Source organism: Pollicipes pollicipes, unplaced genomic scaffold, assembly GCF_011947565.3.
Source record: "Pollicipes pollicipes isolate AB1234 unplaced genomic scaffold, Ppol_2.1 Scaffold_3447;HRSCAF=4054_pilon_pilon_pilon, whole genome shotgun sequence".
In the NCBI taxonomy this organism is placed as follows: domain Eukaryota; kingdom Metazoa; phylum Arthropoda; class Thecostraca; order Pollicipedomorpha; family Pollicipedidae; genus Pollicipes; species Pollicipes pollicipes.
The window spans coordinates 17,631,162-17,654,972 of NW_023596297.1; the positions used below are offsets into that span (position 1 = coordinate 17,631,162).

The 23,811-nt window shown below is 47.5% G+C and overlaps 1 pseudogene; it reads right to left on the reverse strand.

Moving 5' to 3' along the window:
- LOC119092215 (cold shock domain-containing protein E1-like) overlaps positions 1–23,811 on the reverse strand; it is an 80,043-nt pseudogene that overhangs the window by 10,995 nt on the left and 45,237 nt on the right.

Sequence of the window (23,811 nt, forward strand, 5' to 3'; positions counted from 1 at the left end):
CCTGCAGGGACCGCCCATCGCTATGCCGAGGGTCTGCCTCGGATCAGACCCGCTCCACGCTGCCGTGTGTACACCTCGCAGCACGGGTCTGTTGGGGGAGCCTGCCCTGGTCGTGCCGCGTGTCCGTTCGAGAGAGCCGTTCGCTGTCGTGCAGTTTGTCTGCTTGAGAGATTCTGCTGTGCCGCTATGCCGTATGTTCGTCCGATAGAGCCGTACCTCGCTGTGCCGTCTGCTCGTTTGGGGGAGCCGTGCCTCGCTGTGCCGTCTGCTCGTTTGGGGGAGCCGTGCCTCGCTGTGCCGTCTGCTCGTTTGGGGGAGCCGTGCCTCGCTGTGCCGTCTGCTCGTTTGGGGGAGCCGTGCCTCGCTGTGCCGTCTGCTCGTTTGGGGGAGCCGTGCCTCGCTGTGCCGTCTGCTCGTTTGGGGGAGCCGTGCCTCGCTGTGCCGTCTGCTCGTTTGGGGGAGCCGTACCTCGCTGTGCCGTCTGCTCGTTTGGGGGAGCCGTGCCTCGCTGTGCCGTCTGCTCGTTTGGGAGCCGTACCTCGCTGTGCCGTCTGCTCGTTTGGGGGAGCGTGGCCTCGCTGTGCCGTCTGCTCGTTTGGGGGAGCCGTACCTCGGCTGTGCCGTCTGCTCGTTTGGGGGAGCCGTGCCTCGCTGTGCCGTCTGCCTCGTTTGGGGGAGCCGTACCTCGCTGGTGCCGTCTGCTCGTTTGGGGGAGCCGTGCCTCGCTGTGCCGTCTGCTCGGTTTGGGGAGCCGCGTACCTCGCTGTGCGTCTGCTCGTTTGGGGAGGCCGTGCCTCGCTGTGCGTCTGCTCGTTTGGGGGGAGCCGTGCCTCGCTGTGCCGTCTGCTCGTTTGGGGGAGCCGTGCCTCCTGTGCCGTCGCTCGTTTGGGGAGCCGTGCCTCGCTGTGCCGTCTGCTCGTTTGGGGGAGCCGTGCCTCGCTGTGCCGCGTGTCAGCGTGAGAGAGCCGGCCCTTCGAATCACAGATGAGGGAATTTTCAGCGTGCACAGTAGTCGTTATGATCGCAATAATTTTGCAATCAATAATAATTTATAATTAATCGAATTCTTTCGATCTACTACCACTCTCAAGCGTAAATGCATGCGGTATCAACACCGCACGCCAACCGGTAATATGAACAGTTTTTGCAACGTTCATATAAGACAAATGCAAGCCTACTTGCGCAGCAAACGAAATGCGTCGTATTCAAACAAGACAGATCTAACAAGAAACTAATTAATACAGTTCCAATACTTTTTGCGATACGAAGGCAGAGGGTGCAGATACCACGTGGTGCCCACGAATGCAGTGAGGCGTGGTGACACTCAGGGGCGCAGACAGAGCCTTGGTAAAGGGGGCACAGCATTGACAAAGGGCCCGTGATAAAAAATGCCCTCCCCTAAAACCCGGATTGGAACACTTGATTTTTGAGAGCACAATTTTCTTTTTTTATTTTCAACTTCTTTAACTGGAACAGAGGTCAGAAAGGCTACCGGGAGATTCAATTTTCTTGTTTTTTTTTAGTCAATAAGTTGAAGGAGGCAGGCGTTAAATGATTCCATGGAATAAACCACCGGCGCTCTTCATTTTACAGCGGTTAAGTGCACTTTTTTCCAAAGAGTGCTTTTACAAGTTGAGTTTTTCAAAGTTCTAAACCGATAGAACTCAGTGTCTTTATCAGAGTTTGTCTATGTTCCACAGAACTATTGAGGACTCGTGAGCGTTGACTGGACCGAAATGGGATCTACAATGTTTGTTGAGCGGCTAACAACATTAATCACCCGAAAAAGGATTATCATCCCACGTGTAGTGACATGATTTATGCCCATTCACAGTTTTTTTTCTCGCCTTTATGAGACTGTAGTCAGTGTTTTGTGTACCATCATTGGTGAGTATAATGATGATGATATTGATAGCAATGCGTTTAGGTACCTAGTGTACCAGCAGTTCCATACACTTGTTCCATTTTATTGATCCAGCATACCTTTTTTGCTCATATGTATTGGGGGGGAGGGTCTCAGAAGACCATTGAGAGATCTGAAGTCACCATTGGGGGGGGGGGGGGGAGGCTTACCCCGCCAGAAAGTATACAACACGACACTCACGCATCAGTTCGTACGTTTGGAAGGCGGTCCTGGCGGACAGCTAATCTATGCGATTTTTAGATTGATAATGAGACTGGGTTAGCATTTACAGCACCGCATGCTGGTGCTGGAATCTGGTGGTGGAACTAAACCAATAAAGGAATAATCTTCATTCTTCATGTTGCTGAAGCTGTTAATCAGTTCGGAGGATAACCTCAAAATCATGAAGGTTAATTACATGCCACATTTTTAACTTTGAACGGTACAGATTGGTTCTGAGAAATCGGAAACATTATTTCACGGCCGCTCGACGGGTGTTCTCGCGCGCCAGGTGATAGCCGTATCTGCAGCGACCAACACCATTTGGCCCGGCAATAGCTGTTCTTGCTATTACGATTGTGAGCGCGTCGGCTCGATTTGCTCATATAATTTATTTCACTTGTCAATTCGTCAAAATGATGGACGTTTCCAGGGAAACATGGGTGTTTTTTCACCTTTGCCCTATTTGGAACCACCATATTGAGCACCAATGAGACCGCTTAACTATTCTGGGAAAAGGGGTCCCGTGGGTAGGCTATGGGACACACTATCGCTCCCGGTCAAAATCAAAGGTTTTTCCGTCTCAGCACATGGCAGCTACCGATTGCCGGCCTGGCGATACAGGAAGCGGTCCCTGGTCAATACGGAGGCCCTTAGAGGAATGCATCCTTCATTGGTCCCTCCCTGACGCGGGAGGACCTCTGACCCGGTCGGTTGGCTCAGCATCGATGCAGGAGCCCTCCTTGATGCAACGCGGCCCCTTATCGTCCCATGTGGTCCAACAATCTGCACAAAGACTTGTGATCGTCCGCCCGCGCGTTACCACTGTATTACGGTGACCCGGCACGGAACACGCGTATTTTCCCAACGACCGTTTACTGCGTCTTCCTGTTTATTTTGAGGCAGACGGGCAGAGCTAAGACTCGCTGCAGGTTACAGGACGGCTTTGGGGAGACGACTGACCCAGTTAACAAGGCGACTTTCGGGAGAAGACTGGCCCATCTCACACGGCTGCCTTCGGGAGAAGACTGGCTCAATTAACAAGGCGGCTTTCGAGAGAAGACTGGCCCAGCTCACACGGCGGCTTTGGGAGAAGACTGGTCCAATTAACAAGGCAACTTTCGGGAGAAGGCTGGCTCAGCTCACACGGCGGCTTTGGGGAGAACACTGGCCCAATTAACAAGGCGGCTTTCGGGAGAACGCTGAATCAGCTCACACGGCGGCTTTCGGGAGAAGACTGGCCCAATTAACAAGGCGGCTTTCGGGAGAAGACTGGCCCAATTAACAAGGCGACTTTCGGGAGAACGCTGAATCAGCTCACACGGCGACTTTCGGGAGAAGACTGGCCCAATTAACAAGGCGGCTTTCGGGAGAAGACTGGCCCAATTAACAAGGCGACTTTCGGGAGAAGACTAGCTCAGCTCACATGGCGACTTTCGGGAGAAGACTGGCTCAATTAACAAGGTGGCTTTCGGGGGAAGACTGGCCCAATTTACAAGGCGACTTTCGGGAGAAGGCTGAATCAGCTCACACGGCTGCCTTCGGGAGAAGACTGACCCAGTTAACAAGGCGGCTTTCGGGAGAAGACTGGCCCAGCTCACACGGCTGCTTTCGGGAGAAGACTGGCTCAGCTCACACGGCGGCTTTTGGGAGAAGACTGGCCCTGTTAACACGGTGGCTTTCGGGGGAAGACTGGCCCAATTAACAAGGTGGCTTTCGGGAGAAGGCTGGCTCAGCTCACACGGCTGCTTTCGGGAGACGACTGGCCCAATTAACAAGGCGGCTTTCGGGAGAAGACTGGCCCAGCTCACACGGCTGCTTTCAGGAGACGACTGTCCCAATTAACAAGGCGGCTTTCGGGAGAAGACTGGCCCGGCTCACACGGCTGCTTTCGGGAGACGACTGGCCCAATTGACAAGGCGTCTTTCGGGAGAAGACTGACCCGGCCTAAAGAGCCGGGCGCGGTCGGCAGCGGGCTTGTTTGTCGGTGTGCGGTTGCATGTCATTTAACGTGATTTGCCGGTGTGCGTTAGCATTGCTGTTAACATGATGCCGACGCTGTAGCCGGCGGCCCTCTCGGCCCGGCCGGCTGACTAAGCGTCAAGGGATGGCACCACAGACTTAACGGCTAACGACTAGGAGCTCGGCTTAACGGACTCTTGGCTGACATTGAGTGGAGGCCCCCTGTTCCGTACTGCGGCCCTGGCTGATACAGGGCCCTTCCATTGTCTCATCGTGGACTTTCATTATACGCTCTCATGTCTCGTTTTTGAGCTTGTTCGCACTTAGGGGCTAGTTATGTCCATCATATATTACATATTCATCCACGTCTGTCTGTTTGTGTTCTTTTGAGTGGGCTTCTGTCATCCCAAAACCCGATTTGCCCCCCCCCCCCCCAATGATGAGCTTGGCCTCCCTATCGTATGGGGCGTCAGTCAGTACTTGCAGGACATTAAAAGTTTAAGCTAAAAATTATATAAATTTTAAAGGTTTCTTATACTTGTTTCACGCGCAAGAGGAACAAAGAAAGAACGCCAAACTCTTAGAGCTGCGCATTCGGACTACATGTCCTGGAGCATGTTTTGTTTTTGCTGGATTCTACATCTTTTGTTTTCACCATTATTATGTTTTTTAACTCTGATCTAGTTTTGCCCTATCGTCTTGAGTGTGTTGGCATTATGCAGCATTATGTCAAGTTCCACGCGCTGCCTCAGGCTGCGCTCGCTGTCATATTTTTCTACGTGTTATTGGAGAGTTGAAATAAAACAGTCGAATATTAACACCTAAAAGCGTGACGAATTTACCAATCGCTGTGTCCGGAACAAACTTGAAATGTGCCGACAACCTCTTCGACGTGACTAGTCAATGAAACAGTTCGAAAACCTGACGATCCACTCTACGGAACTGGACCGATATTGGTAAGCGCTCGACAATGATCAGAAAAAAAGACTAGGCACTTCGAACACGCCTATCGCGAATGCTGCGTTACAGTCTGAAGTCCGCCTTGCGGCTGCTTGCCAGGGGCTTCCCTGGCAGCCTTCAATACTCGCACACGTCAACATACTCTCCTACCCTCTACCCTCTCGTACCCTCTGTTCTCAAGGCCATGCACGTCCAGCAACATCTGAAGGCGCATAGCAGCGACCCTACGAAGATTACCGAAGCTTGGTTTCGACTATCCAGATGGAACAAAATGATAATGATGCCAACGACGGCATCTCCCTCCATGATGAGCGAGAAAATGTATTGGAGCAGGAGTGTAGTTTCCTATTCAGCTGCTGAAGACCCTAACTCCCCAAATTGGAGAGGAAAGTCGATGAAGTCCAGGAAAGCCTGTTTTTAAGTGTATTTTGGAGGCGGGTTTGGCTGTTTCCCCTTCCAGCGCCCAAAACCTGTTTGTGAAACTACACCCCTGTGGCGTAAACTTCATGGCCGTTACAAGCAAATGATCCGCTACCACAGTACCTCACCGCCCAGCCCACAGCGGCGCTTCTTCGTGGAAGGCGCCTGAGTCAGCGGGCAGCTGGATCAAAATCGCTGTCAGGTGATCGACAGCTTACAACATCCACGTAGTGGCACCGCAATATTCAAGGGTTTTGACCGTATTGTAAACAAAGTGAAAATGAGTCGGGTTCTCCTACCGCACATTGCACAAAAAATTGGAAACCGATTGTAGGAGATTGATGTCTACAGAACTGTAAGTTCCTTTTCAACAACTGGTGTGATTCTAGCACACAAATCTGAAAACAGCATTTTTAGGGCAACAAATCCATGAAATATGGAAACATTGTTCAAAACGCCAAAACACCAGAACGTATATCATCGACATAATTGTGATATTAGAGCATCGAGGAAACTTATAATAAGCTTCTCCCTACCCGGACAAGGGAAGGAGTTTCATTCCGTCTAGTGAATCAAAACGAGGTCAAAAACGAAAAAGGCCACCCTATGTTAACACAACGACGTCAATCCTGTTGCTGAATCGACTAGTGAGGCAAACTGCATGAACAGTTTTAAGCCTGCTCTTGCTACCATATGAGCAAGAACAACGATGGGCTGGGGTGGCAGCTTCCATAAACCGAGCGGCGTTGGCCACTGCAGATAACACCAGGCGCCGGGCACCGGGCGCGCGAGAAAGATCAATGTGAAATAATCATTCCGAAAGTCTTTCAAAATCAATTCGAAAATAAAAGAAAGACAATGGATTAAAACAAAATGATGTTCTTCCGGAGAAATGGCAGTGTGTACTAGAACACGAACAGTGCCTTTCACTGAAGACAGCTGTACGGATTTTTCATGAAACGCAGTCCTTTCCAGAAACAGTTAGTGGCAGAGGCCCAATGGCCCAGGATTTTTTTGGAAATTACTCTATCCACCCAAAACAACGCTCCAAAATTTGTGCCGATGCCGCCATGCACTTTTCACAGAATCAATTGACACACTGCTTTTCATCTCCAGAATTGTGACACGCACAGGCTGTTGAGTAGTTCCTGACAGGAAAAATAATTGTTTTGCATCGTATTACGAAGGTATAGTGCGATAACATCATCCTGTTGGCGTAGCTCGAACATTAGTTTGACTTATATGCTGAGACAAACGCGTAAGAGTGCATCCAATTTCAGTGAGAAAACCCGTGCAGTCTGTTTAAGGAAAACCTCCTCGTAACAACAGAGGTCAGTGTGGGAAAGAACTGTCGGTGGGCATGCATTGTGATGAAAACATCACCGTAAAAAATCACCACGCGGCGACGCTACCGGAGGCGTTCGAAATGTTTGAAGGAGGAAGATGTCAATGGAAATGGTCTGGGAGGTCACATTTTGCGTGCGTCATACTCAAATGATCTGACAATATTACTTCACTGGTGAACCAGGAGTATCGACAAAGGCTGAAAGAGAAAGTCTGCTTTCATGCGTCACGTCAAAGATATCGTGACAACGCTGCTGACGCAGCAGTGTCTAATCCGGTCGTTGCCCGTTTCAGCTACACGATCTTTCATGCCGGAACCGCTGGACGGCACCTGGCGCGTTGCACCTCGGGTGGCCTCCCGGGAAGGGCGCAAATGACGTAAATGGAAACATGATGCACGCGCTCGTATGTCTGTGAGGGACACCAGGCGCGGACACAGAGCAGCAAAAAGCTAGACCCCGCTGATTGAAGTCATTGTTCGGCAAGCTCGGGCACTGCTGAAAGCAGGCTTGGCATCAGCTGGCGGTTGGCAGAACTTCATTATTTTCCGGCTCTTTTTATCGATAACAGCGACGCTGCAGTCATCGCTGCATGAAACTTGACGTTTCCTTGTTGTGATGGACAAGTTCCAGCAAGATCAATACTTGATTACATGATGCAAGCAAGCACAAATGACGCCTCTCCTGAAGCGCTTGAAGCATTCGCTCATGCCGTTCAGGCAGAGTCACTTTTCGCCCACCTTTGGATCATTGTCCGCACATTTTGATCAAAGATATCTACATCAACGAAGAATTTGTTGTCGGCACTCTTGTCACGAAGCCCGAACGCTCCTTCCGTCTCGTTCTTCAGTGCTTGTCGATGATCAAGTCCCTAATGTCAGCGAAAATATCGACAACATGACAGCAATGTCTGAGGCGTATGCTGCGTGATACTTTTTCTTACTCATAGCACATGTAGCTCCTGCCAGTGCGGTCCCGTCGTCATTCCGTCTATTTAGCGGCAAGAACTACCTAAAGGTAACCCGTGCCACCAAGCCAAGTATGCCGCGAACCAGTACTGCCTATGTTGTGAGGTTTAATGAAACATGTATGCGATAAATTGATGCGGGTGCGGGTGCGGGTGCGGGTGCGGGTGCGGGTGCGTGTGTGTGTGTGTGTGTGTGTGTGTGTGTGTGTGTGTGTGTGTGTGTGTGTGTGTGTGTGTGTGTGTGTGTGTGTGTGTGTGTGTGTGTGTGTGTGTGTGTGTGTGTGTGTGTGTGTGTGTGTGTGTGTGTGTGTGTGTGTGTGTGTGCTATAAAAAGAATTGATCCGTTTCCTCTGGGATGCTCAAGTAAGACTTATTACAAACCAGATCAACATCACTGCAGAGATGGTTCGCAGCTATGTTGTCGTCCTTCATAGGTGCACGCGTTTACGAGATTTTGTCAAGAACCAACACGGTTAACGAACTGAGTCTATTAGCACATTTGCTTGCGAACTGTCCTTGACTGTTCCAATTAGTATCTGAAACCTAAAAGAGCATAGTTAAGCCAACAAAGAACGTTTGTGTGAACTGCCCTCGACTGTTCCAATTAGTGTATGAAACCTAAGAGAACATAGTTAGGCCAACATAGAACGTTTGTGTGCAACGAAAAGCAGCTACGTACCTGAAATAAGGAAACATTTTTCTAGAGACAGCTGGTAGCTGCACATCCTAAAAGCATGGCACATTTGACAAAAATCTTCATTCGTGTTCGTGCCGACATAAATTTAATAATCGCCAGACGCATCACGCATTTTAAAAAAAATTGTGTGGTCCATAGACTGGTAAACCTATCATTTCACTGACTTTCGAGCATACAGCAGGTACTACTGCAAAAAACACCTAAACGTAACATAAAATCAAAATATCAGCATTGCAATGTTGCACTTCACTGGCTCTTTTTCAACTGTACCATAAAGTCGCTTTTTATCAGTCTCCTTTACCCCTTCCTCACATAATTCTGACACAGCGTGAAAATGCACCGTTAATATAACAACCGCATTAACACATGCATCTTAAGATAGGAGCATGTCTCCAGGTCATAGATACATCCTTCCACCAACAAGAGAGGCGACCTCGGGAAGGAACGCCCGATATGGTGACACGCTGCAGACGTTTTGCTGCGGCACGAGATTGCGAAAATCAAGCGTACCATATATCACAACTCTCATGGACACGAATATCATTGCATCTAGTTAGGGGTAGGCCCTCTACTACGCTCACTACTGCATTCGTAAAGACGTCTAATGAATGTTAAAAAGTTGCTCTGTGCTTACATGCAATGCTTACCTGCGTGCTATATGAGTTGATACTCGAAGTCATGTTTGTTTTATAACATACCGTCTCTCTCTCCCTCTCTCTCTCTCTCTCCCCTCTTCCCCCCCCCTCTCTCTCTCACACATACGTGCGCGCGAAATAGCTGTTCACCGTTAAGCAGCGAAACTCAGTGATGGTACCGTGTTATGTGCATCGTTAGGAAGTGTGCGGAGATTACCTAAACAGTGTCCAAAAATGTCACCACTTTCAGGGTGGGTTTTTTGTTTCGAATTTCTAGTGGCTCTGTGTTTTTAGTTACAAATTCCTGCATGTACGTAGTATTGCAGATAGGGAATATAATAGTATAGGGAATTACGTTATAATATTGGACATTATAGGTCGTTTTTATTCTGTATTTTTATAAGTATACTACTATATATATCAGTTAGTCTTCTGTCCCAAATATCTCGTGGCTCTGGGTTTTTTTAGTTGTGCATCCCCGCATGTACTAGTGTTGCGATGCCGAGCGCGTTACGAAGAATGATGTCGGCCGGATGTGAGTTTCGGATTTGATCTTGTGGTAATGTTGATTTTCTGGCGAGGATGGCCCTTTTATTTTGCATAGCTGGCAGGATATGATGCCACCGGTGTTTCTGGCGTGGCGCCTGCCGCTCAGCCCTGACCCACAACGGTGATACTTTGTATTACCTGATGGACATGGGAATGAGTCTAACGCGGACCTGGTGGGGTGCTGCTCAAGGGTCTTTCCGCGCCTGGCTGCTGTTGCTAGAACATCATCACTAAATGGAAGGCTGACATAGGTGGTTTCCGACTTCTTGTTAGGGATGGTTGGCGATTAAACACGTCTTCCAACGTGTATCATCATTTAAAATTTACTTTTTTGAATCATGTTTGGTGGGTATCCGTAAGAGATAAACAGCTGTTCAGTTTTGAACGTTCCTTGGTTTTCCGTTGCTGTACTAGAGCCAGGAGGCTCTGCTCTCAGAATCTTTCAAAATAGCACAGATCTTTGTTTGGATCGGATGTGCTGAGGTAGGGAGGGGAAGATGTTTGGCGTAAGCCTTCTGTTTAGTGATGATATTCTAGCCATGAACAGATTAACAGCAGCGAGACGATGAAAGTCTCCCCTGCTGATAGCATGATCCAGAGGGAAGGCCCTCGCGCGGCACCTCACTAATCCCGCCTTAGACTTCCTCTCTCATGTCCATCGGGTGATACAAAATATCATTGTTGTGAGACAGGGCTGAGCGGCAGGTGCCATACCAGAAACACCGTTTACATGACGGCCTTCCAGCTTTCCAAGACACAAGTACTACCACTCCCACCACAAAACCAACCATTACCACAAAATAAAATACCCACTTACATCGACAAAACGAATATAATGATTAAAGGTCGTTTCAATGAATACGTAAGCGACACAAAAATAAAACCAAGAAGTCGAGTCGCTTCAGAGATGGAAAAATGTATTACCTTTCAGGTGGATCAGCTGCGCAGTACAATAAAAATAAGAATTCACTTTCATGAGGACTTTGGCGTAAAGTGCGAGTGGCATTACGTTGCCATTTCTCTTGGGAACAACTCTCGCGGTGGGGCTGAAAACCTTGAAAAGTGTTGCTGCCGGCGCCAGCCCGTCGCGCCTTCATTCCTATCACATTTTCTCTGCTGAGGAGCTATGCCCGCATTTGCATGGCAACGCCTATGTTCAGACGGTATGCTTCTTCGTAGCAAAAGGAGAAGTCCTTCGGACAGAGGCTGAGCTTAGCATCAGATTGGCTACGCTCAAGGCTGTCGAGCTTTGATGAATTAGAGTGAGTTGGACTGGGTCACTGGCACGCTGAGTCGGCTTCCACGAGCAAGCGAGCCATCGTATTATTAAGCTTAGTGTCTTCTTACAATGCGCTCATTTTCTGCCGCCTGTGCGGAGAGACGTATGGGAGATACTGCGCCTCCAGCTGACGGTAAAAGGCGCGGATGAACCGTGGTCCATTATTGTGACATTGTGACATTGCGACATCAGAAGAATTGAAAAATGCTGCAGGAAAATGGTTCTGCATATACTAAAAATGCACATCATTCTACAATCAATATTTATTGTGCAATGACGATTCCAAACACGACGCGCACGTAATCTGGAAGATTTTTGAATCATTTTGACATATGGGGTTGTACTATGTTCTTTTATCGTAGTACAAAAAATCGCCGCCAGTACGAAATCGTTTCCGAAAATGTCGGAGGCTGTAATTACAAATGTGACTCATTTTTATCAAACAAATCTTAGAGATGAGGGCACATGATTGACCCTTTTACCTGTCGATTTGTCGTCGAATGTCCCAAACAATGCATATCTGTGTGTATCCGCTTTTTAGTCCTGAGAACAAAGCTGCAAACTTCATCTAAACTTCTTCGCAGAATAACTCGGGGCGAGTCGTTTACAACGTTGATGGAAATCGGTCGGTTACCACCAGCCACTGCCCCCCCTCCCTACCCTCTTTATACGTGCGTGTGGGCTGGGACATGGCTGTTGTAAATGTCTCAAGAATTGCATTTTTCTGTTTCAAGACACATTGGTAAATCCATGCGGTTAGTGGTAATTGGCTCAGACCAACGCTGTCATAGCGACGCTTATCGAATTCGTGCGATATAGTCATGAATTGAAATTGCATAAGCTGTTCAGTGCATTAGCGAGGAACGTTAGTCACATAGATAGGACAGTAGTATTAACCATATTCCTCGGAAAAAAACAGGAGAATGGAGATATAGTTAGGTTGATATTTCGGCAACGTGGCTTCAGCGAAACAATAGCAGAAGCACTCGGCATGTAGTTCATATTCACAAACAATAGCACCTCTACTATTGTTTCGAGGAAGGCATGTTGCCGAAATATCAACCTAAGTATATTTCCATTCTGCTGGTTTTTCCGAGGAATAAGCATAATACTACTGCCTTATCTCTAGTCATGCATTAAAGTTGATGGAGCATATAAAAGGAGCAAAATAAACAATTCGGAAGCATCGTTTGAGATATTCTAAAGTAATGGGCACACGATCTGCTCACTAAGGCAAAACCAGCGATTATCCGGCTTTTTCAAAGTCTGTCGAAGCCTCTGGGATCTCGGATTAAGAAAACAACTGAAGAACATTGAAATATTTGGCGTTCTTTTGAAACTCTACCTAAATATCTTCCCGATCTTAAATCCTTTTGATGATGCAGGCGCATGTTTGGCTGCTCTTAGCTGTTCCAAATAAGACTATACCAGATTTTAAAGAAGCGTGACTAGGCAAGCATCAAACATTTATTTAGCTACAACCAGAGGCAGTCCTGTGTCTAAATAAATATGCCTTTCGCTAGGTGTAGCTGGTATTCACTCGACGCAAAAGGCATGGGTTTTGCGATCGAATCACATCAAACGTTCGTCTGCATGTAGTTCATCCTTACAGTGAAATTACAGTTACGAAAGTTAAGCCCAACAAATGTTGTTTTTTATGCAACTGTTTTTGCGAGTATTCGCCACTGCGACGTACTGCCCTGCTATGCACTGGTGCTAGTGTCCAATTTATCAAACCAATCAAAATTTTAAATACACATTTGGGTTTTCTCTCGTTGCTTGCCTGCAAACATCAATCATTTCCAAGCTCTTGCTCTGTCAAACACGCAGACAAGCATGCAAAGGTTTTCGTCCCGTCATCTTCATGGTAACTTAGTTTCCGATGGCTCAGTTTGTCTTCCCGATAGCTCAGTTGGTCACAGCGCCTGCCCTACGATCCACCCGCCCGTGGCGGGGCGGATTCGGGTCGTTGTAGGCTCTCGTCGTTTGGCAGTGCCAGGTGTGGCCTGTGGCTAGTGGCACGGGTTGCAGCAAAGATCAGGTGACGTGATAGGACAGGACAGCCCGTGCCGAGCATTGTGGCTCATTGAGCCTTTACCACCGTGTTGTGCCATTGACCTGGAATAGCACGATCGGACCGTAGAAATCAGCGCCCACACATAGCTCTGATCCCAAAACGCAGCAGCTGAGAGAGGTTCGGATTGAAGCTGAGGAAAAACCGTCTCATTTAGCTTTTAAAAGCAGAGTTTTATTCACGCAATACACCAAATCGTTCAATGGTGTCACACTTTGACTCATCCTGAGTGATAAGACTCTGCTCCGCATCGTCCGATTGCTGGAAGCGGGAAAGGTGTTCGTCAATTGTGATGTTTCAGTTTCGTCGTTGTTGTGTTTTCGCTGATGTTCGTCTGGTTGCAGTGATACATGCATTTTCCATTCGTAGCATGAGCCTAGCCTTTCCAGGTTCTCGTCGCCGCTCTTTGCGCCCAAAGCTGGTGTGGCGTCTCGCGTTAATATGCGCCCTGAGTAGCCGGTTGAATGCTCTTCGTTTGAGTGAGGGGGCAATTTGACCCCTGAGATTTTGTAAACTGAGATAGCTAGAGGCACCAAATTCACAGAGTGGGCTGCCTGTACGTTTACTCACTTATGTCCAAATTTGACATTCCTAGGTCATGATCTTTGGTCAAATAATGTCAAACAAGGTCAAACTCTTAATTGGTGTCCAAAATGCTCTCAGACCTCACGCAACCGCCGTGAACCTGGATACCTACTTTGAGCAAAAAATCAGTGGTGCTTGTTCCAGATCAGTTATCAGGTTTGACCTTAAAAGGGCCAAGGCGACAAAAAAAAACTACGATTTCCATTCAAATAAACATCAGGGATGATGCTAGGCGACATGTTCTTTAAAACAGAATGTCGACCTTGGTCTTGTAAGGCCAATAACCTAAACTGAGCTTTAAAAGTCCACGAAACATATCTGTTGTGGTCCCTGACATAAATGAATTCAAAATAAGTACAACTACCCCATAAAACGAGCTCTGCTCTCAAAAAGCAGGTTAGTTTTTCCCTCGGCCTTACCTTCATACCTGACCATAAGTCAATGAAATTTGTTGTTATTTTAAGTTCAGTTGGTATGTTGACAGTTTCAGAGATATATGGCTTCGTCTGACATCCGCTGTCGTATCAGATTGAACGATTGCCAAAAATGGCATTTGCTGACAGCCGATGCTTGACTTTGACCCGCCATAGGTCAGCGACCTTGCAATTTACTTCTATTTTTACACGAAAATGTCCGCTATTTAAATTGCTGTGCAAAGTTAGGCGCCCTTGGAGGAGAGGATCAAATTGAGCCCTTCAGAGGGGGGGGGGGGGGGGTCAAATTTAACCCCTACCAGAGGGCGCGTGTTCAGATTTCCTCTCCCAACGAACTTGATGGCTTCCGTTTCAGTAATGAGGACGCATTTATTACGACTTCTTACTTTATCTTAAGTTCCACACCCTGTCTGGTCACTTGTGTCTGTCAGCTCTCTTGTAGCGCAGTGGTAAGTATCCTTATGACCATGCTAACAGCGTGATAGGAGGCAATATATGAAATTGTAACAATGCAACACCTATCGCCCTTTTATTTTTTCGACCAAGCATCATCATCCCTTCTCTCCTGCGTACAATTGAAATGGATCATAGTTTTCTTTATATGCTTCTCGTACATGATTTTCCCGTCCAAATTTTATCAAGTGTCTTGTCATATGTTATTGCATTTCGTTTTCAACGTCAGAATGTAAAAAAACAACCTTATTCACCAAAATCCCCCTGATTCGTTCTTATTCTGAATGTTACGCTGTTTAGTTAGAGCAATGCTTGAATACACACCTAAGGAATTAACTTATGACGCTTATTTTGTGACGTCGAAGACATTCACTGCCAGCATTTAAGCATAGTCCATGGTTAGTCTGCTTTCCGTACACTGTCGTCGTATCACCTCAAGAAACAGCATTACACTTCAACCCTTAGCTCCTCAGAGGGACTTAAACCAGATCACGCTTTATGTGTGCTTTTGATATGTTTTAGTTTCTCTGTCCCTAACCCCCAGGAAGATATCATCTTCATACAACTGTGGATGTCAGGTCTTTTGTCTTCATTTTGTGGCACGTCGGCTTCTATACGTTTTTCAAAGAAATTGGCGGAAAAATATATAGCAGGATAGCACATCGAAACGCTGTCAAACTGACAATACATTCGCTCTTCTGGCCCACTAAAAGGAACTTCAAGAGCACAGGCTTTAAGAAATTGTTCAAGAAAGCACTACGAAATTTTGAGGGAAGTAATGTCAGAATAACTGCTTACGCGGTCGAAGATGAAGACTATGGCTCTTTCAATGCATGCGTTTCGAAATACGCAAGTTGTTCATTGCATTCGCGAGGAACATTATTCACGTTAACAAGACAGTAGTAATAACCTTATTCCTCGGAGCAAAACCAGGAGAGTGGCGCAATAGATTGGTTGATATTTCGGCAACATGGCATTGTCGAAACAATAGTAGAAGTGAATTCAAAATGCCTGCCGATGATCCAAGTCGATTTTTCAGGCTTTTTTGAAACAGCAAGACAGTTTTTACAAGACACCAACATTCCGGAGATTAAACAGACAGCGGTTGCCGGCTAATATGCAGCCAAATGGTAATAGATGTCATTTATACAAGTCTGGGTTTCAGGGGGTTTGCACGCAAAAACGTGGTTTACGAAATCAAGTGTAAACCGTGTGGAAACCATGTGAGGGACATATTCTATGTTGGGGAGTCCACAAACCCTATTCCTTTGAGATATAATGAACACATACGAGAAGCTAAAAACAAAACAGGAAATGCCCTTTCGGTGACCATTTTTTGGAAAAACACGTTCAGGTTGAAATCGAGAGAGGTATAGACCCTATGCCTCTCGTAGAGGTCAAAGTCATCTATAGAGTACCGGACCACCCAGACAGGAAAATAAGTAAATCTATTCCTATAAAAAGTGGCGTCCAAATCTTAAAATTCAGGACTCATCATGACAGATTATGAGAACGTCACATGTGCCTTTATGTGTGACATGTGCTAGCTTAAAATCGTTTACATGTGTAAGTGATGTCTGACGCGTGATGTGCGATGCCTGTTTAATTGAAATCGCTTGCATGCATAATTGTGATGCCTGTTTATTTCAACTCGCTTGCATGCTTGAATGAAGCGTGATGCGTGACACCTGTTTGCTTGGATTTGTTTGTATGTACACGCATTTTCGCGCATTCTAATTCTTAGATATGCACTGCATCATGGTAATGGCTGGCAAACGCTCTCTGTTTTATTCCCGGGCTGTTGATGTCCTGTAAAAACTGCTGTTCAGGAAAAACCCTGAAAAATCGAGGAGGATCATCGGCTGGCAATTGTTAATTCACTTCTGCTATTGTTTCATAAAAGGCATATTGCCGAAATATCATCCAGTCTATTTCTCCTGGTTTTTCCCGAGGAATAAGGCTATTACTACTGTCTTGTCTACGTTTTTAACTAGGTTTTCAACACCTAAAGAGGCATCTGAAGACCCTAGGACTGACTGGATTGCCACAATATCAATAAATTCATCCGTTGACGATATGCTGTAGGACATAAGATATGGGACTTAAGTGCATTACGATGCATACATGCATATATATATATATATATATATATATATATATATATATATATATATATATATATATATATATATATATATATATATATATATACATACATATATCAAACACAGACACACACACACACACACACATATATATATATATATATATATATATATATATATATATATATATATATATATATACACAACCAAGGTCAACAAAAGATAGCAAGAGCTCAGTGGGCCATCCCAGTCCAAAATAGCCTAGAGCCCTCACAACAAACATTTTTAGTCTTTACGTTAGGGAGTAACTAACAGTCACAGAAAGCGTTTAAACATAACAGGCACAGCAGCGGCGATGGCGACATATATGAAAGTCGTGACACTCCTGAGATGGTCGCCCAAAGCAAGAACACTTTTGAAAGCGCAAAATCGCATGGGCTTACGATGCCGATAATGGAACAACCTCCCACGTAACCCGGTTCCCGCTACCGAACGACCTGTCGTGTTGTGAAATACGCCACCTGCGGCGCGCGTAACTTAACTGAGACTTATATTGAAGAGAACATCGCACATCTGCGGGAGCTGGCTGTCGACGGGAGCAGGTGGCTCCGGCAGCTGTCTATCATCGGAAGCAGGCGGCTCCGTGGCTGACTGTCGTTGGGAGCAGGTGACTCCAAGAGCTGGCTGTTGACGGGGGCAGGCGGCTCCAGGAGCTGGCTGTTGACGGGAGCAGGCGGCTCCAGGAGCTGGCTGTTGATGGGAGCAGACGGATTCGGGAGCCGGCTTTCGTCGGGAGCAGGCGGCTCCGGGAGCTGTCGTCGGGAGCAGACAGGTCCGGGGCTGGCTGTCGTCGGGAGCAGACAGGTCCGGGGCTGGCTGTCGTCGGGAGCAGGTGGCTCCAGGAGCTGTCTGTCGTCGGGAGTAGGTGGCTCCAGGAGCCGGCTGTCGACGGGAACAGGCAGCTCCGGGAGCCGGCTGTCGTCGGGAGCAGGCGGCTCCGGGGCTGGCTGTCGTCGGGAGCAAGCGGCTCCGGGAGCCGGCTGTCGATGGGAGCAGGCGGCTCCGGGGCTGGCTGTCGTCGGGAGCAGGTGGCTCCAGGAGCTGTCTGTCGTTGGGAGCAGGCGGCTCCGGGAGCTATCGTCGGGAGCAGGCGGCTCCGGGGCTGACTGTCGTCGGGAGCAGGTGGCTCCAGGAGCTGTCTGTCGTTGGGAGCAGGCGGATCCGAGGCTGGCTGCGGAGGAGACGCGAGCGTCGCCAGATCGGCGCGCGGCCGAGCGAGACGGCCGCCGCCAGCGCCGACCAGTGTGCCGCCGGGAGCTGACGGAGCAGGGCCGCCCCGCGGCCGCCCGTCGGTCCTGTTTGACACGGGTCTCGCACCGCCGGCCGACAGCAGGTGGGTGGAGCCCCAAACTAATGTTAGGTCAGTGGGCCCGTGCAGACTACACGGCCACAGATCATCTGCGCGCGACTCTGGTGGTCCGTTTTCGGGATTGGGGCTTAGACCATGAACCACGCGAGACGAATGGAAAGATTGTGGGTATATGCAAATGTGAGTGGAATACAAAACAGTAGAGTGTTAGGGGGAAGACATGGTTTGAGGCTTGTAAGCTGCTGACTCCATAACCCAATCATCGGACACTGAGCTGATGGAGATTGTGGATTCCGAAACCAGGACTTCATCTGATGAAACAATGGATGATCACCAGCGATGAAAGGTATACTTAGTTTAGAAAGCGCCAGAGTTGTGAGCTCGTTCGTGTGATTGAGTATGCTTCGACTCGTTTCCCAGAACTTTGCTGGGGAGCGGATGATAGCCCGGTCTTATTGCGTTGAAATTAAATGGAGCAAACATGCCTGTATGTAAGCATCCATCATGCACCGTCCGAGTGCTTTCGTTAGTTTTAGGGACATCGTGCGTGTCTTTTTAAAATGTTTCGGCAGGACCCACAGCCCGTTTCGGCAGAACTCACAGCATGTTCCATGTTACTCACAGTTCGTTCACAGTTCCTTGCCTCTGACTTTTAGGCACCGTTTGGATGAAGCTCACACCCAGTGGAAAGCCAAATAATATCCTCTATTGCACATAGTAGCTACCGGTTTTCGCATATGACAACTTTTGGTTGATTGTAGGGGGTGAGTTAACCAGTAAAGAAAACGTTTGTGCCCGAATTTGAACATGAGAACCAAAAACAGGTAATATTTTTAAATGATGTGTATTTGTCGCTTTGTTGAAATTAGTGTTGTGACTTATGTTGCCTGACATGCAAACATTTACGTCACATTCAAATAGATGACGATGCAATTACAGGTCAACATGTCCTTGCAAAATGCAACCAAAAACTGATTTACCGTAGCTTGCCACCGCACTGACGAAGTTGGTCAATCCAATCCGAGAGACGTCGGGACCGAATAGTCCGTCCCGCTGCGCCGGTGGGTATGGGATCGGTGGCTGGTAGGTAGGTAAACTGGTAAATGGCAAGCTGTATAAGACGTAAACATATTCATTTTCACCAAGCTTTGGTGCCTCGCGGTGTTGCTCTTGGTCCATTCAAATATCGCAGCAATCTACAGCATGTCACATTTATCACCGTCAGTCACGTATTCTGCAGCGCCAGTTTTACCGGATCCCATGAGGCCCTGACCGTCACAGAAGTTTCTGAGGGAATTGTCTTTCGGCCATGACTCTTTTCGAGTTTGTAACGGCTGGAAACAGTTTTAAAATGCTCCCGCCGCAATGTGGCTATGATTGCTGACCCTATATGTTCATTTCAGCTCAAATAGCAGCTAAAATATACTGCGACACAAACTGACAAAAGTCATTGCATGAGTGCCTTTTTGTTTCTAAAGCCATGCGAACAAATATAAAAAGAGTTACATACCAAGCCGAAGGCTCGTCTTCATCGTTATATGCCTATATCATCGATGTCGAAACCTCTATCGATATCGCAGCCATTCTTGTAATGGCAACAACCATTTACCACTTGCTTTTGTTATACGGTAGTCTGTCTCACATGCGTAAAGCTAACATCGTTTCCATGCCTTCTGTTAATATAATGTTCAGTCATATTGGAAGTGTTTGAGTGAATGACTGCATAATATCTAATTGGTCATTTTGTGGGAAATGTCAGCAGCCTGGATAGTGGTGAGGAGACCTTGGGTTAACACGCGCCCGGGTAGGTGGCTGGATACCCTGCGCTCGTGCGTGTGTGTAGGGGTGGCGATTTGACCCCCTGAGATCTCAAAAACTAAGAAAGCAAGAGACACCAAATTTACAGGGTGTGTTGACCTGTACGTAAACACACTTGAGTCAAATTTTCAGGTTCCTAGGTCATGACTTTTGGGTCAAAAAAGGTCAACAAGGTCAAGTTCCAGGTTGGTCTCCACACTGCTCCCAGAACCTAGACAACCGTTTCTAAGGAAAAGGTCACATGGTCATTCAAGGTCAGTGGTCTTTTTTGACCTTTGAAGGTCATGGTGACCAAAATCATGCGAAATTGCTTTGAGTTCTGCATTTGACTACGCGACAGAGATTACGCTAGGCAATATGTCCCTAAAACAAAATGTTGACCTGGGTCATTCTAGTTCAGTGACCCATTCTGACCTCTAAGAAGTCCCTGGAAGATGCATAATGCGGCTCCTGCTATCAATATGTTCGGAATGAGCACCAAAAATTATCCCATACAGCAAGCCCCAAAGAAACAAAACAAGTTGGTTTTAACCTTGGTGTGACATTCATATATGACCTTAGGTTAATGCAATTTGCTCATTCAACTGTTGTTGAATGTTGCCTAAGAACGCATCTCAGGGATACGTGGCTTCGTCTAACACTCCGTTGTTGGATCAGATTGAAGGATTCCCTAGAAACTGCCTTCGCTGAAACCATGGCTTGACTTTAACCTGCCATAGATCTCGATCCTACAAGGAACATCTAAATTTTTGATGTCAAACGATCCGCTATTTAATTGTCTCCAGCTATGCAAAATTTGGCACGGCTACGCCGCGCTGGTCGGAAATCATTCTGGAAAAACCTTTTTGGGGGTCAATTTGACCCCACACGAGCGCGTGTTAAGGTTGTTTCTTCCCATTCACTTGAAAATGCCTTTAGTTTTAGTTTATGAAAGTTTGGTAGTAAGCGTGCTGCACAAGAGGTAACTCCCCCCAAATGGGTTTTTAATGAAATGCTAGTTATTAGAGCAGTTAAAGCATATTTATGACTCACATTTTGACTCAACACTATCTCAGAGAAAAACAATCGGTTCTCCGTTTATTCCGACGCAATGGTTTATTAACCGATTCCGAAAAGCCTATTGCGCTCTAGTTCTACGCGATTCTTTAGTCGGCTGTGGTTTTGAATCTGACAGAGCACACGTCTGAACAGGTGTTGGTAATGTATTAGCTCTGACGCTTCCTCGAATTTGCTTTGATTTGAATGACTGGTGGAATGTTACGTAATGTTGGAAATCGCAGACCTCCAGTCATGTTATTCCTTCTACAACCTCCTGCAGCGCGAATGGATTTAGCTTACGTCACCTTATTCAGGATAAGCCTGTTCTATCATGTTGCAGCACCCTCTTTTACCATTAGCTCGGGCTTTCGGCAAAAGGTTTTTGGCTGTCAGATGTAATAAGTCAATGGGACAAAGGCTCTGGGCGACTGGGCATCTATATTTTATTTGGCTGTTTTTGGCGCACTTTCCTGAACGGAGGTGACCGTGATCAATTACGTAATATTTCATTTTCCGCGGATCAAATGTTTCTCTGGTCATCGAGCAAGTGCGGCGAACAATGCAAACAAAAATATAAATGTGCTTCAGGCTTATTTCCAGTTTCAGTACAACCTTAATCCCTGGTGGTTACCCAGCACGGTCCAATTTTCTATCGTATTTAATAAATGTATTGCAAATGTGAAACATAGTTAAATGAAGCCCGCATTTCGTTTCGTAGGTAATCAGAGTTTTTGCATCACTTCCTGCGACTCACTTCATTTAGCTGCTCGCTACAACGGCGTTCTGGCAGTTAGTGATATTGAAAATAACTTTCGCTTTCACTGCTGCCTCTGTTGCCGATGTCCCCGACACTGTCTTTTGCGGCCCCACTAAACCGAGATCCAGTCACGGCTAGTACAGAGAGCCTTTCGGCTGTTTATATCAGCTGCGTGGCTTTTCGGGCTCGCCACAGATTTGTAGTCTGTCAACTGGACTACGTATTCTCCCGGACAACCTGTGTCCGATGTCCTCTTCACGCAGGTTTTGCGGGCTGAATAGTTTGTTCTTTTGCCCGGGATAAGACCATTCGGTTTCACAATCAAAATCTCGGTGTTTTCCCATGCTGTCTTGAGCATGCGTGCTATCATGTTCTTTCCCATCGGCGAGTTTTTGTTCCACTGGCTGTCTGTGGCACCACCGGGAGGCCAGCAGTGATTTACTGTCCGGAAGAAAGGGCCGTCCTGGAGCGTCTTGGCTGGGCGGCGAGCCGCCAACAGCTTATATGTCTGAACCGGGCATTTTTGGGATTTTCAGCGTTTGCGAAGGCCTTTGGTCTAAAAGCCCAGCTACCTGAGACAGATCCCTCGTTGTGAGTCTTGGTGAGCCGCTCGGTCAGTTATAAATACTGAGTCGATCTTTGGCTGGACATCGCCCCATTTCAGCTGGCGGATCTGATCACGGTCCCTGTGTCCGAACAGCACTGTCTGCCGCCAGAGCGTGCGCTGAAGAGCCTCGGAGCTGCGGAACTCAAGCTGGCCTGTGGCATATAGCACCTGCACTTCCTCTGCTCATGGCGAGCGCCCGGTTCGGGCGATTACCCTTTCCTCTCGACTTAAGGAGTTTAAGCTTGGCTTTAGTCACATCTCTTGGGCCTTGGTAACCAATATATTTTTTGAAACCTCTCTTGCCATTTCCATAATATCACGGCCAGGTACTGAGACCGTAGAACGCATTAAGTTGGTTTCGTACCCACTACCGTCCGTCTTCTTTAGCTGGATCACGAAGAAACAGAGCAGCTTGTTCAGTCCTTCTGCGTCCAAACTTTCTAGATCACCTATGGCTGATGCCGCTGCGAAGTCCTTCAAAATCCTAGCCCAGTAGGTTATTTTTTCTCTCGTGGAGTCACGTTTTAAAGCGTCAACAAATGCTTTAATATCGACATCCTATGCATCGCTTAAACAACCAAGATACTTTGGAAGGCATGGCATCTCCATCCGGACAGTTATGAAAAAATATGATGACAAGAAAAAATCACCAGTGCCAATGGATTTCTTTAGGGCTTTGGTCGTTTTCGATTTATCTACCCTCACCTTTGGCTAGAAGAGAAAAATAGAAAACGACCTCTGTTCTGAAGGAATATTTGATCGGCCCCGTGTAGTGTTACACATTTTACGCATTTTTTCGCACATCTTCCGAAAGGGGTGTCTGGAACCTAAGAAAAATGTTGTTTACTTAGGTCAACGACGCCGCAACCAACAGTCAAATGGTTTGCGGAGTCACTTTTTCCGCCTTTATGCAGTATCTAATCTTCCCACCTTCCCGGTCAGCGATGTTATGACCCCTCTCTGGGCCTTATCGAACACTGCCCTCGATCTGCTCAGGGCCCATTGCAAGCACAGGACCCTCTGTTAGACACTGTGGGGTCCTGACAGATACAGGGGCCCTGACCACTGGAAATCGCTGGCCCCGGCTATGTAGGTGATAGGGGAGTGGGCCCTCAGGCCCTACCGATATGGAGCGGGCTGTGCAATACTGGTGGTGCCTGGTCGACATATCGACATACATACGACATACATAGACCCATATCGACTCAGTGTGCCCCTGACCGGTGTAAACGGCGCTCTCACTGTCAGCTGAGGTCCCGCCCCGCAGACCGAGGCCTCTGAATAAGACTGCGACCAGCCCTTCGTGCCCTTAGGCCCTTCGATTGAGCTCTTGATCGTTGGACCCGCTGAGCCCTCCAAGCTCTTCGGCTCTCCTCGAACACTGCCTCTGGCCGACTTGGGCCCCATGCCAGCACAGGGCCCCGTTATGCACTGTGGGGCCCCGACCGATGCTCTGGCTTCGTCCCTGCTTTGGAAAATGGACCCTCAGGCCCACGCTGCCACGGGGCCGACTGTGCGTTAGTGGTTGTATCCGATCGACATATAAGGCGTTATCGACTCAGGAGCCCCTGACCAGCACGCAGGCCCTCTGACTGGCATTGGAGTGACCGGCAATGCCGGTCGGTTCTTGAATACCA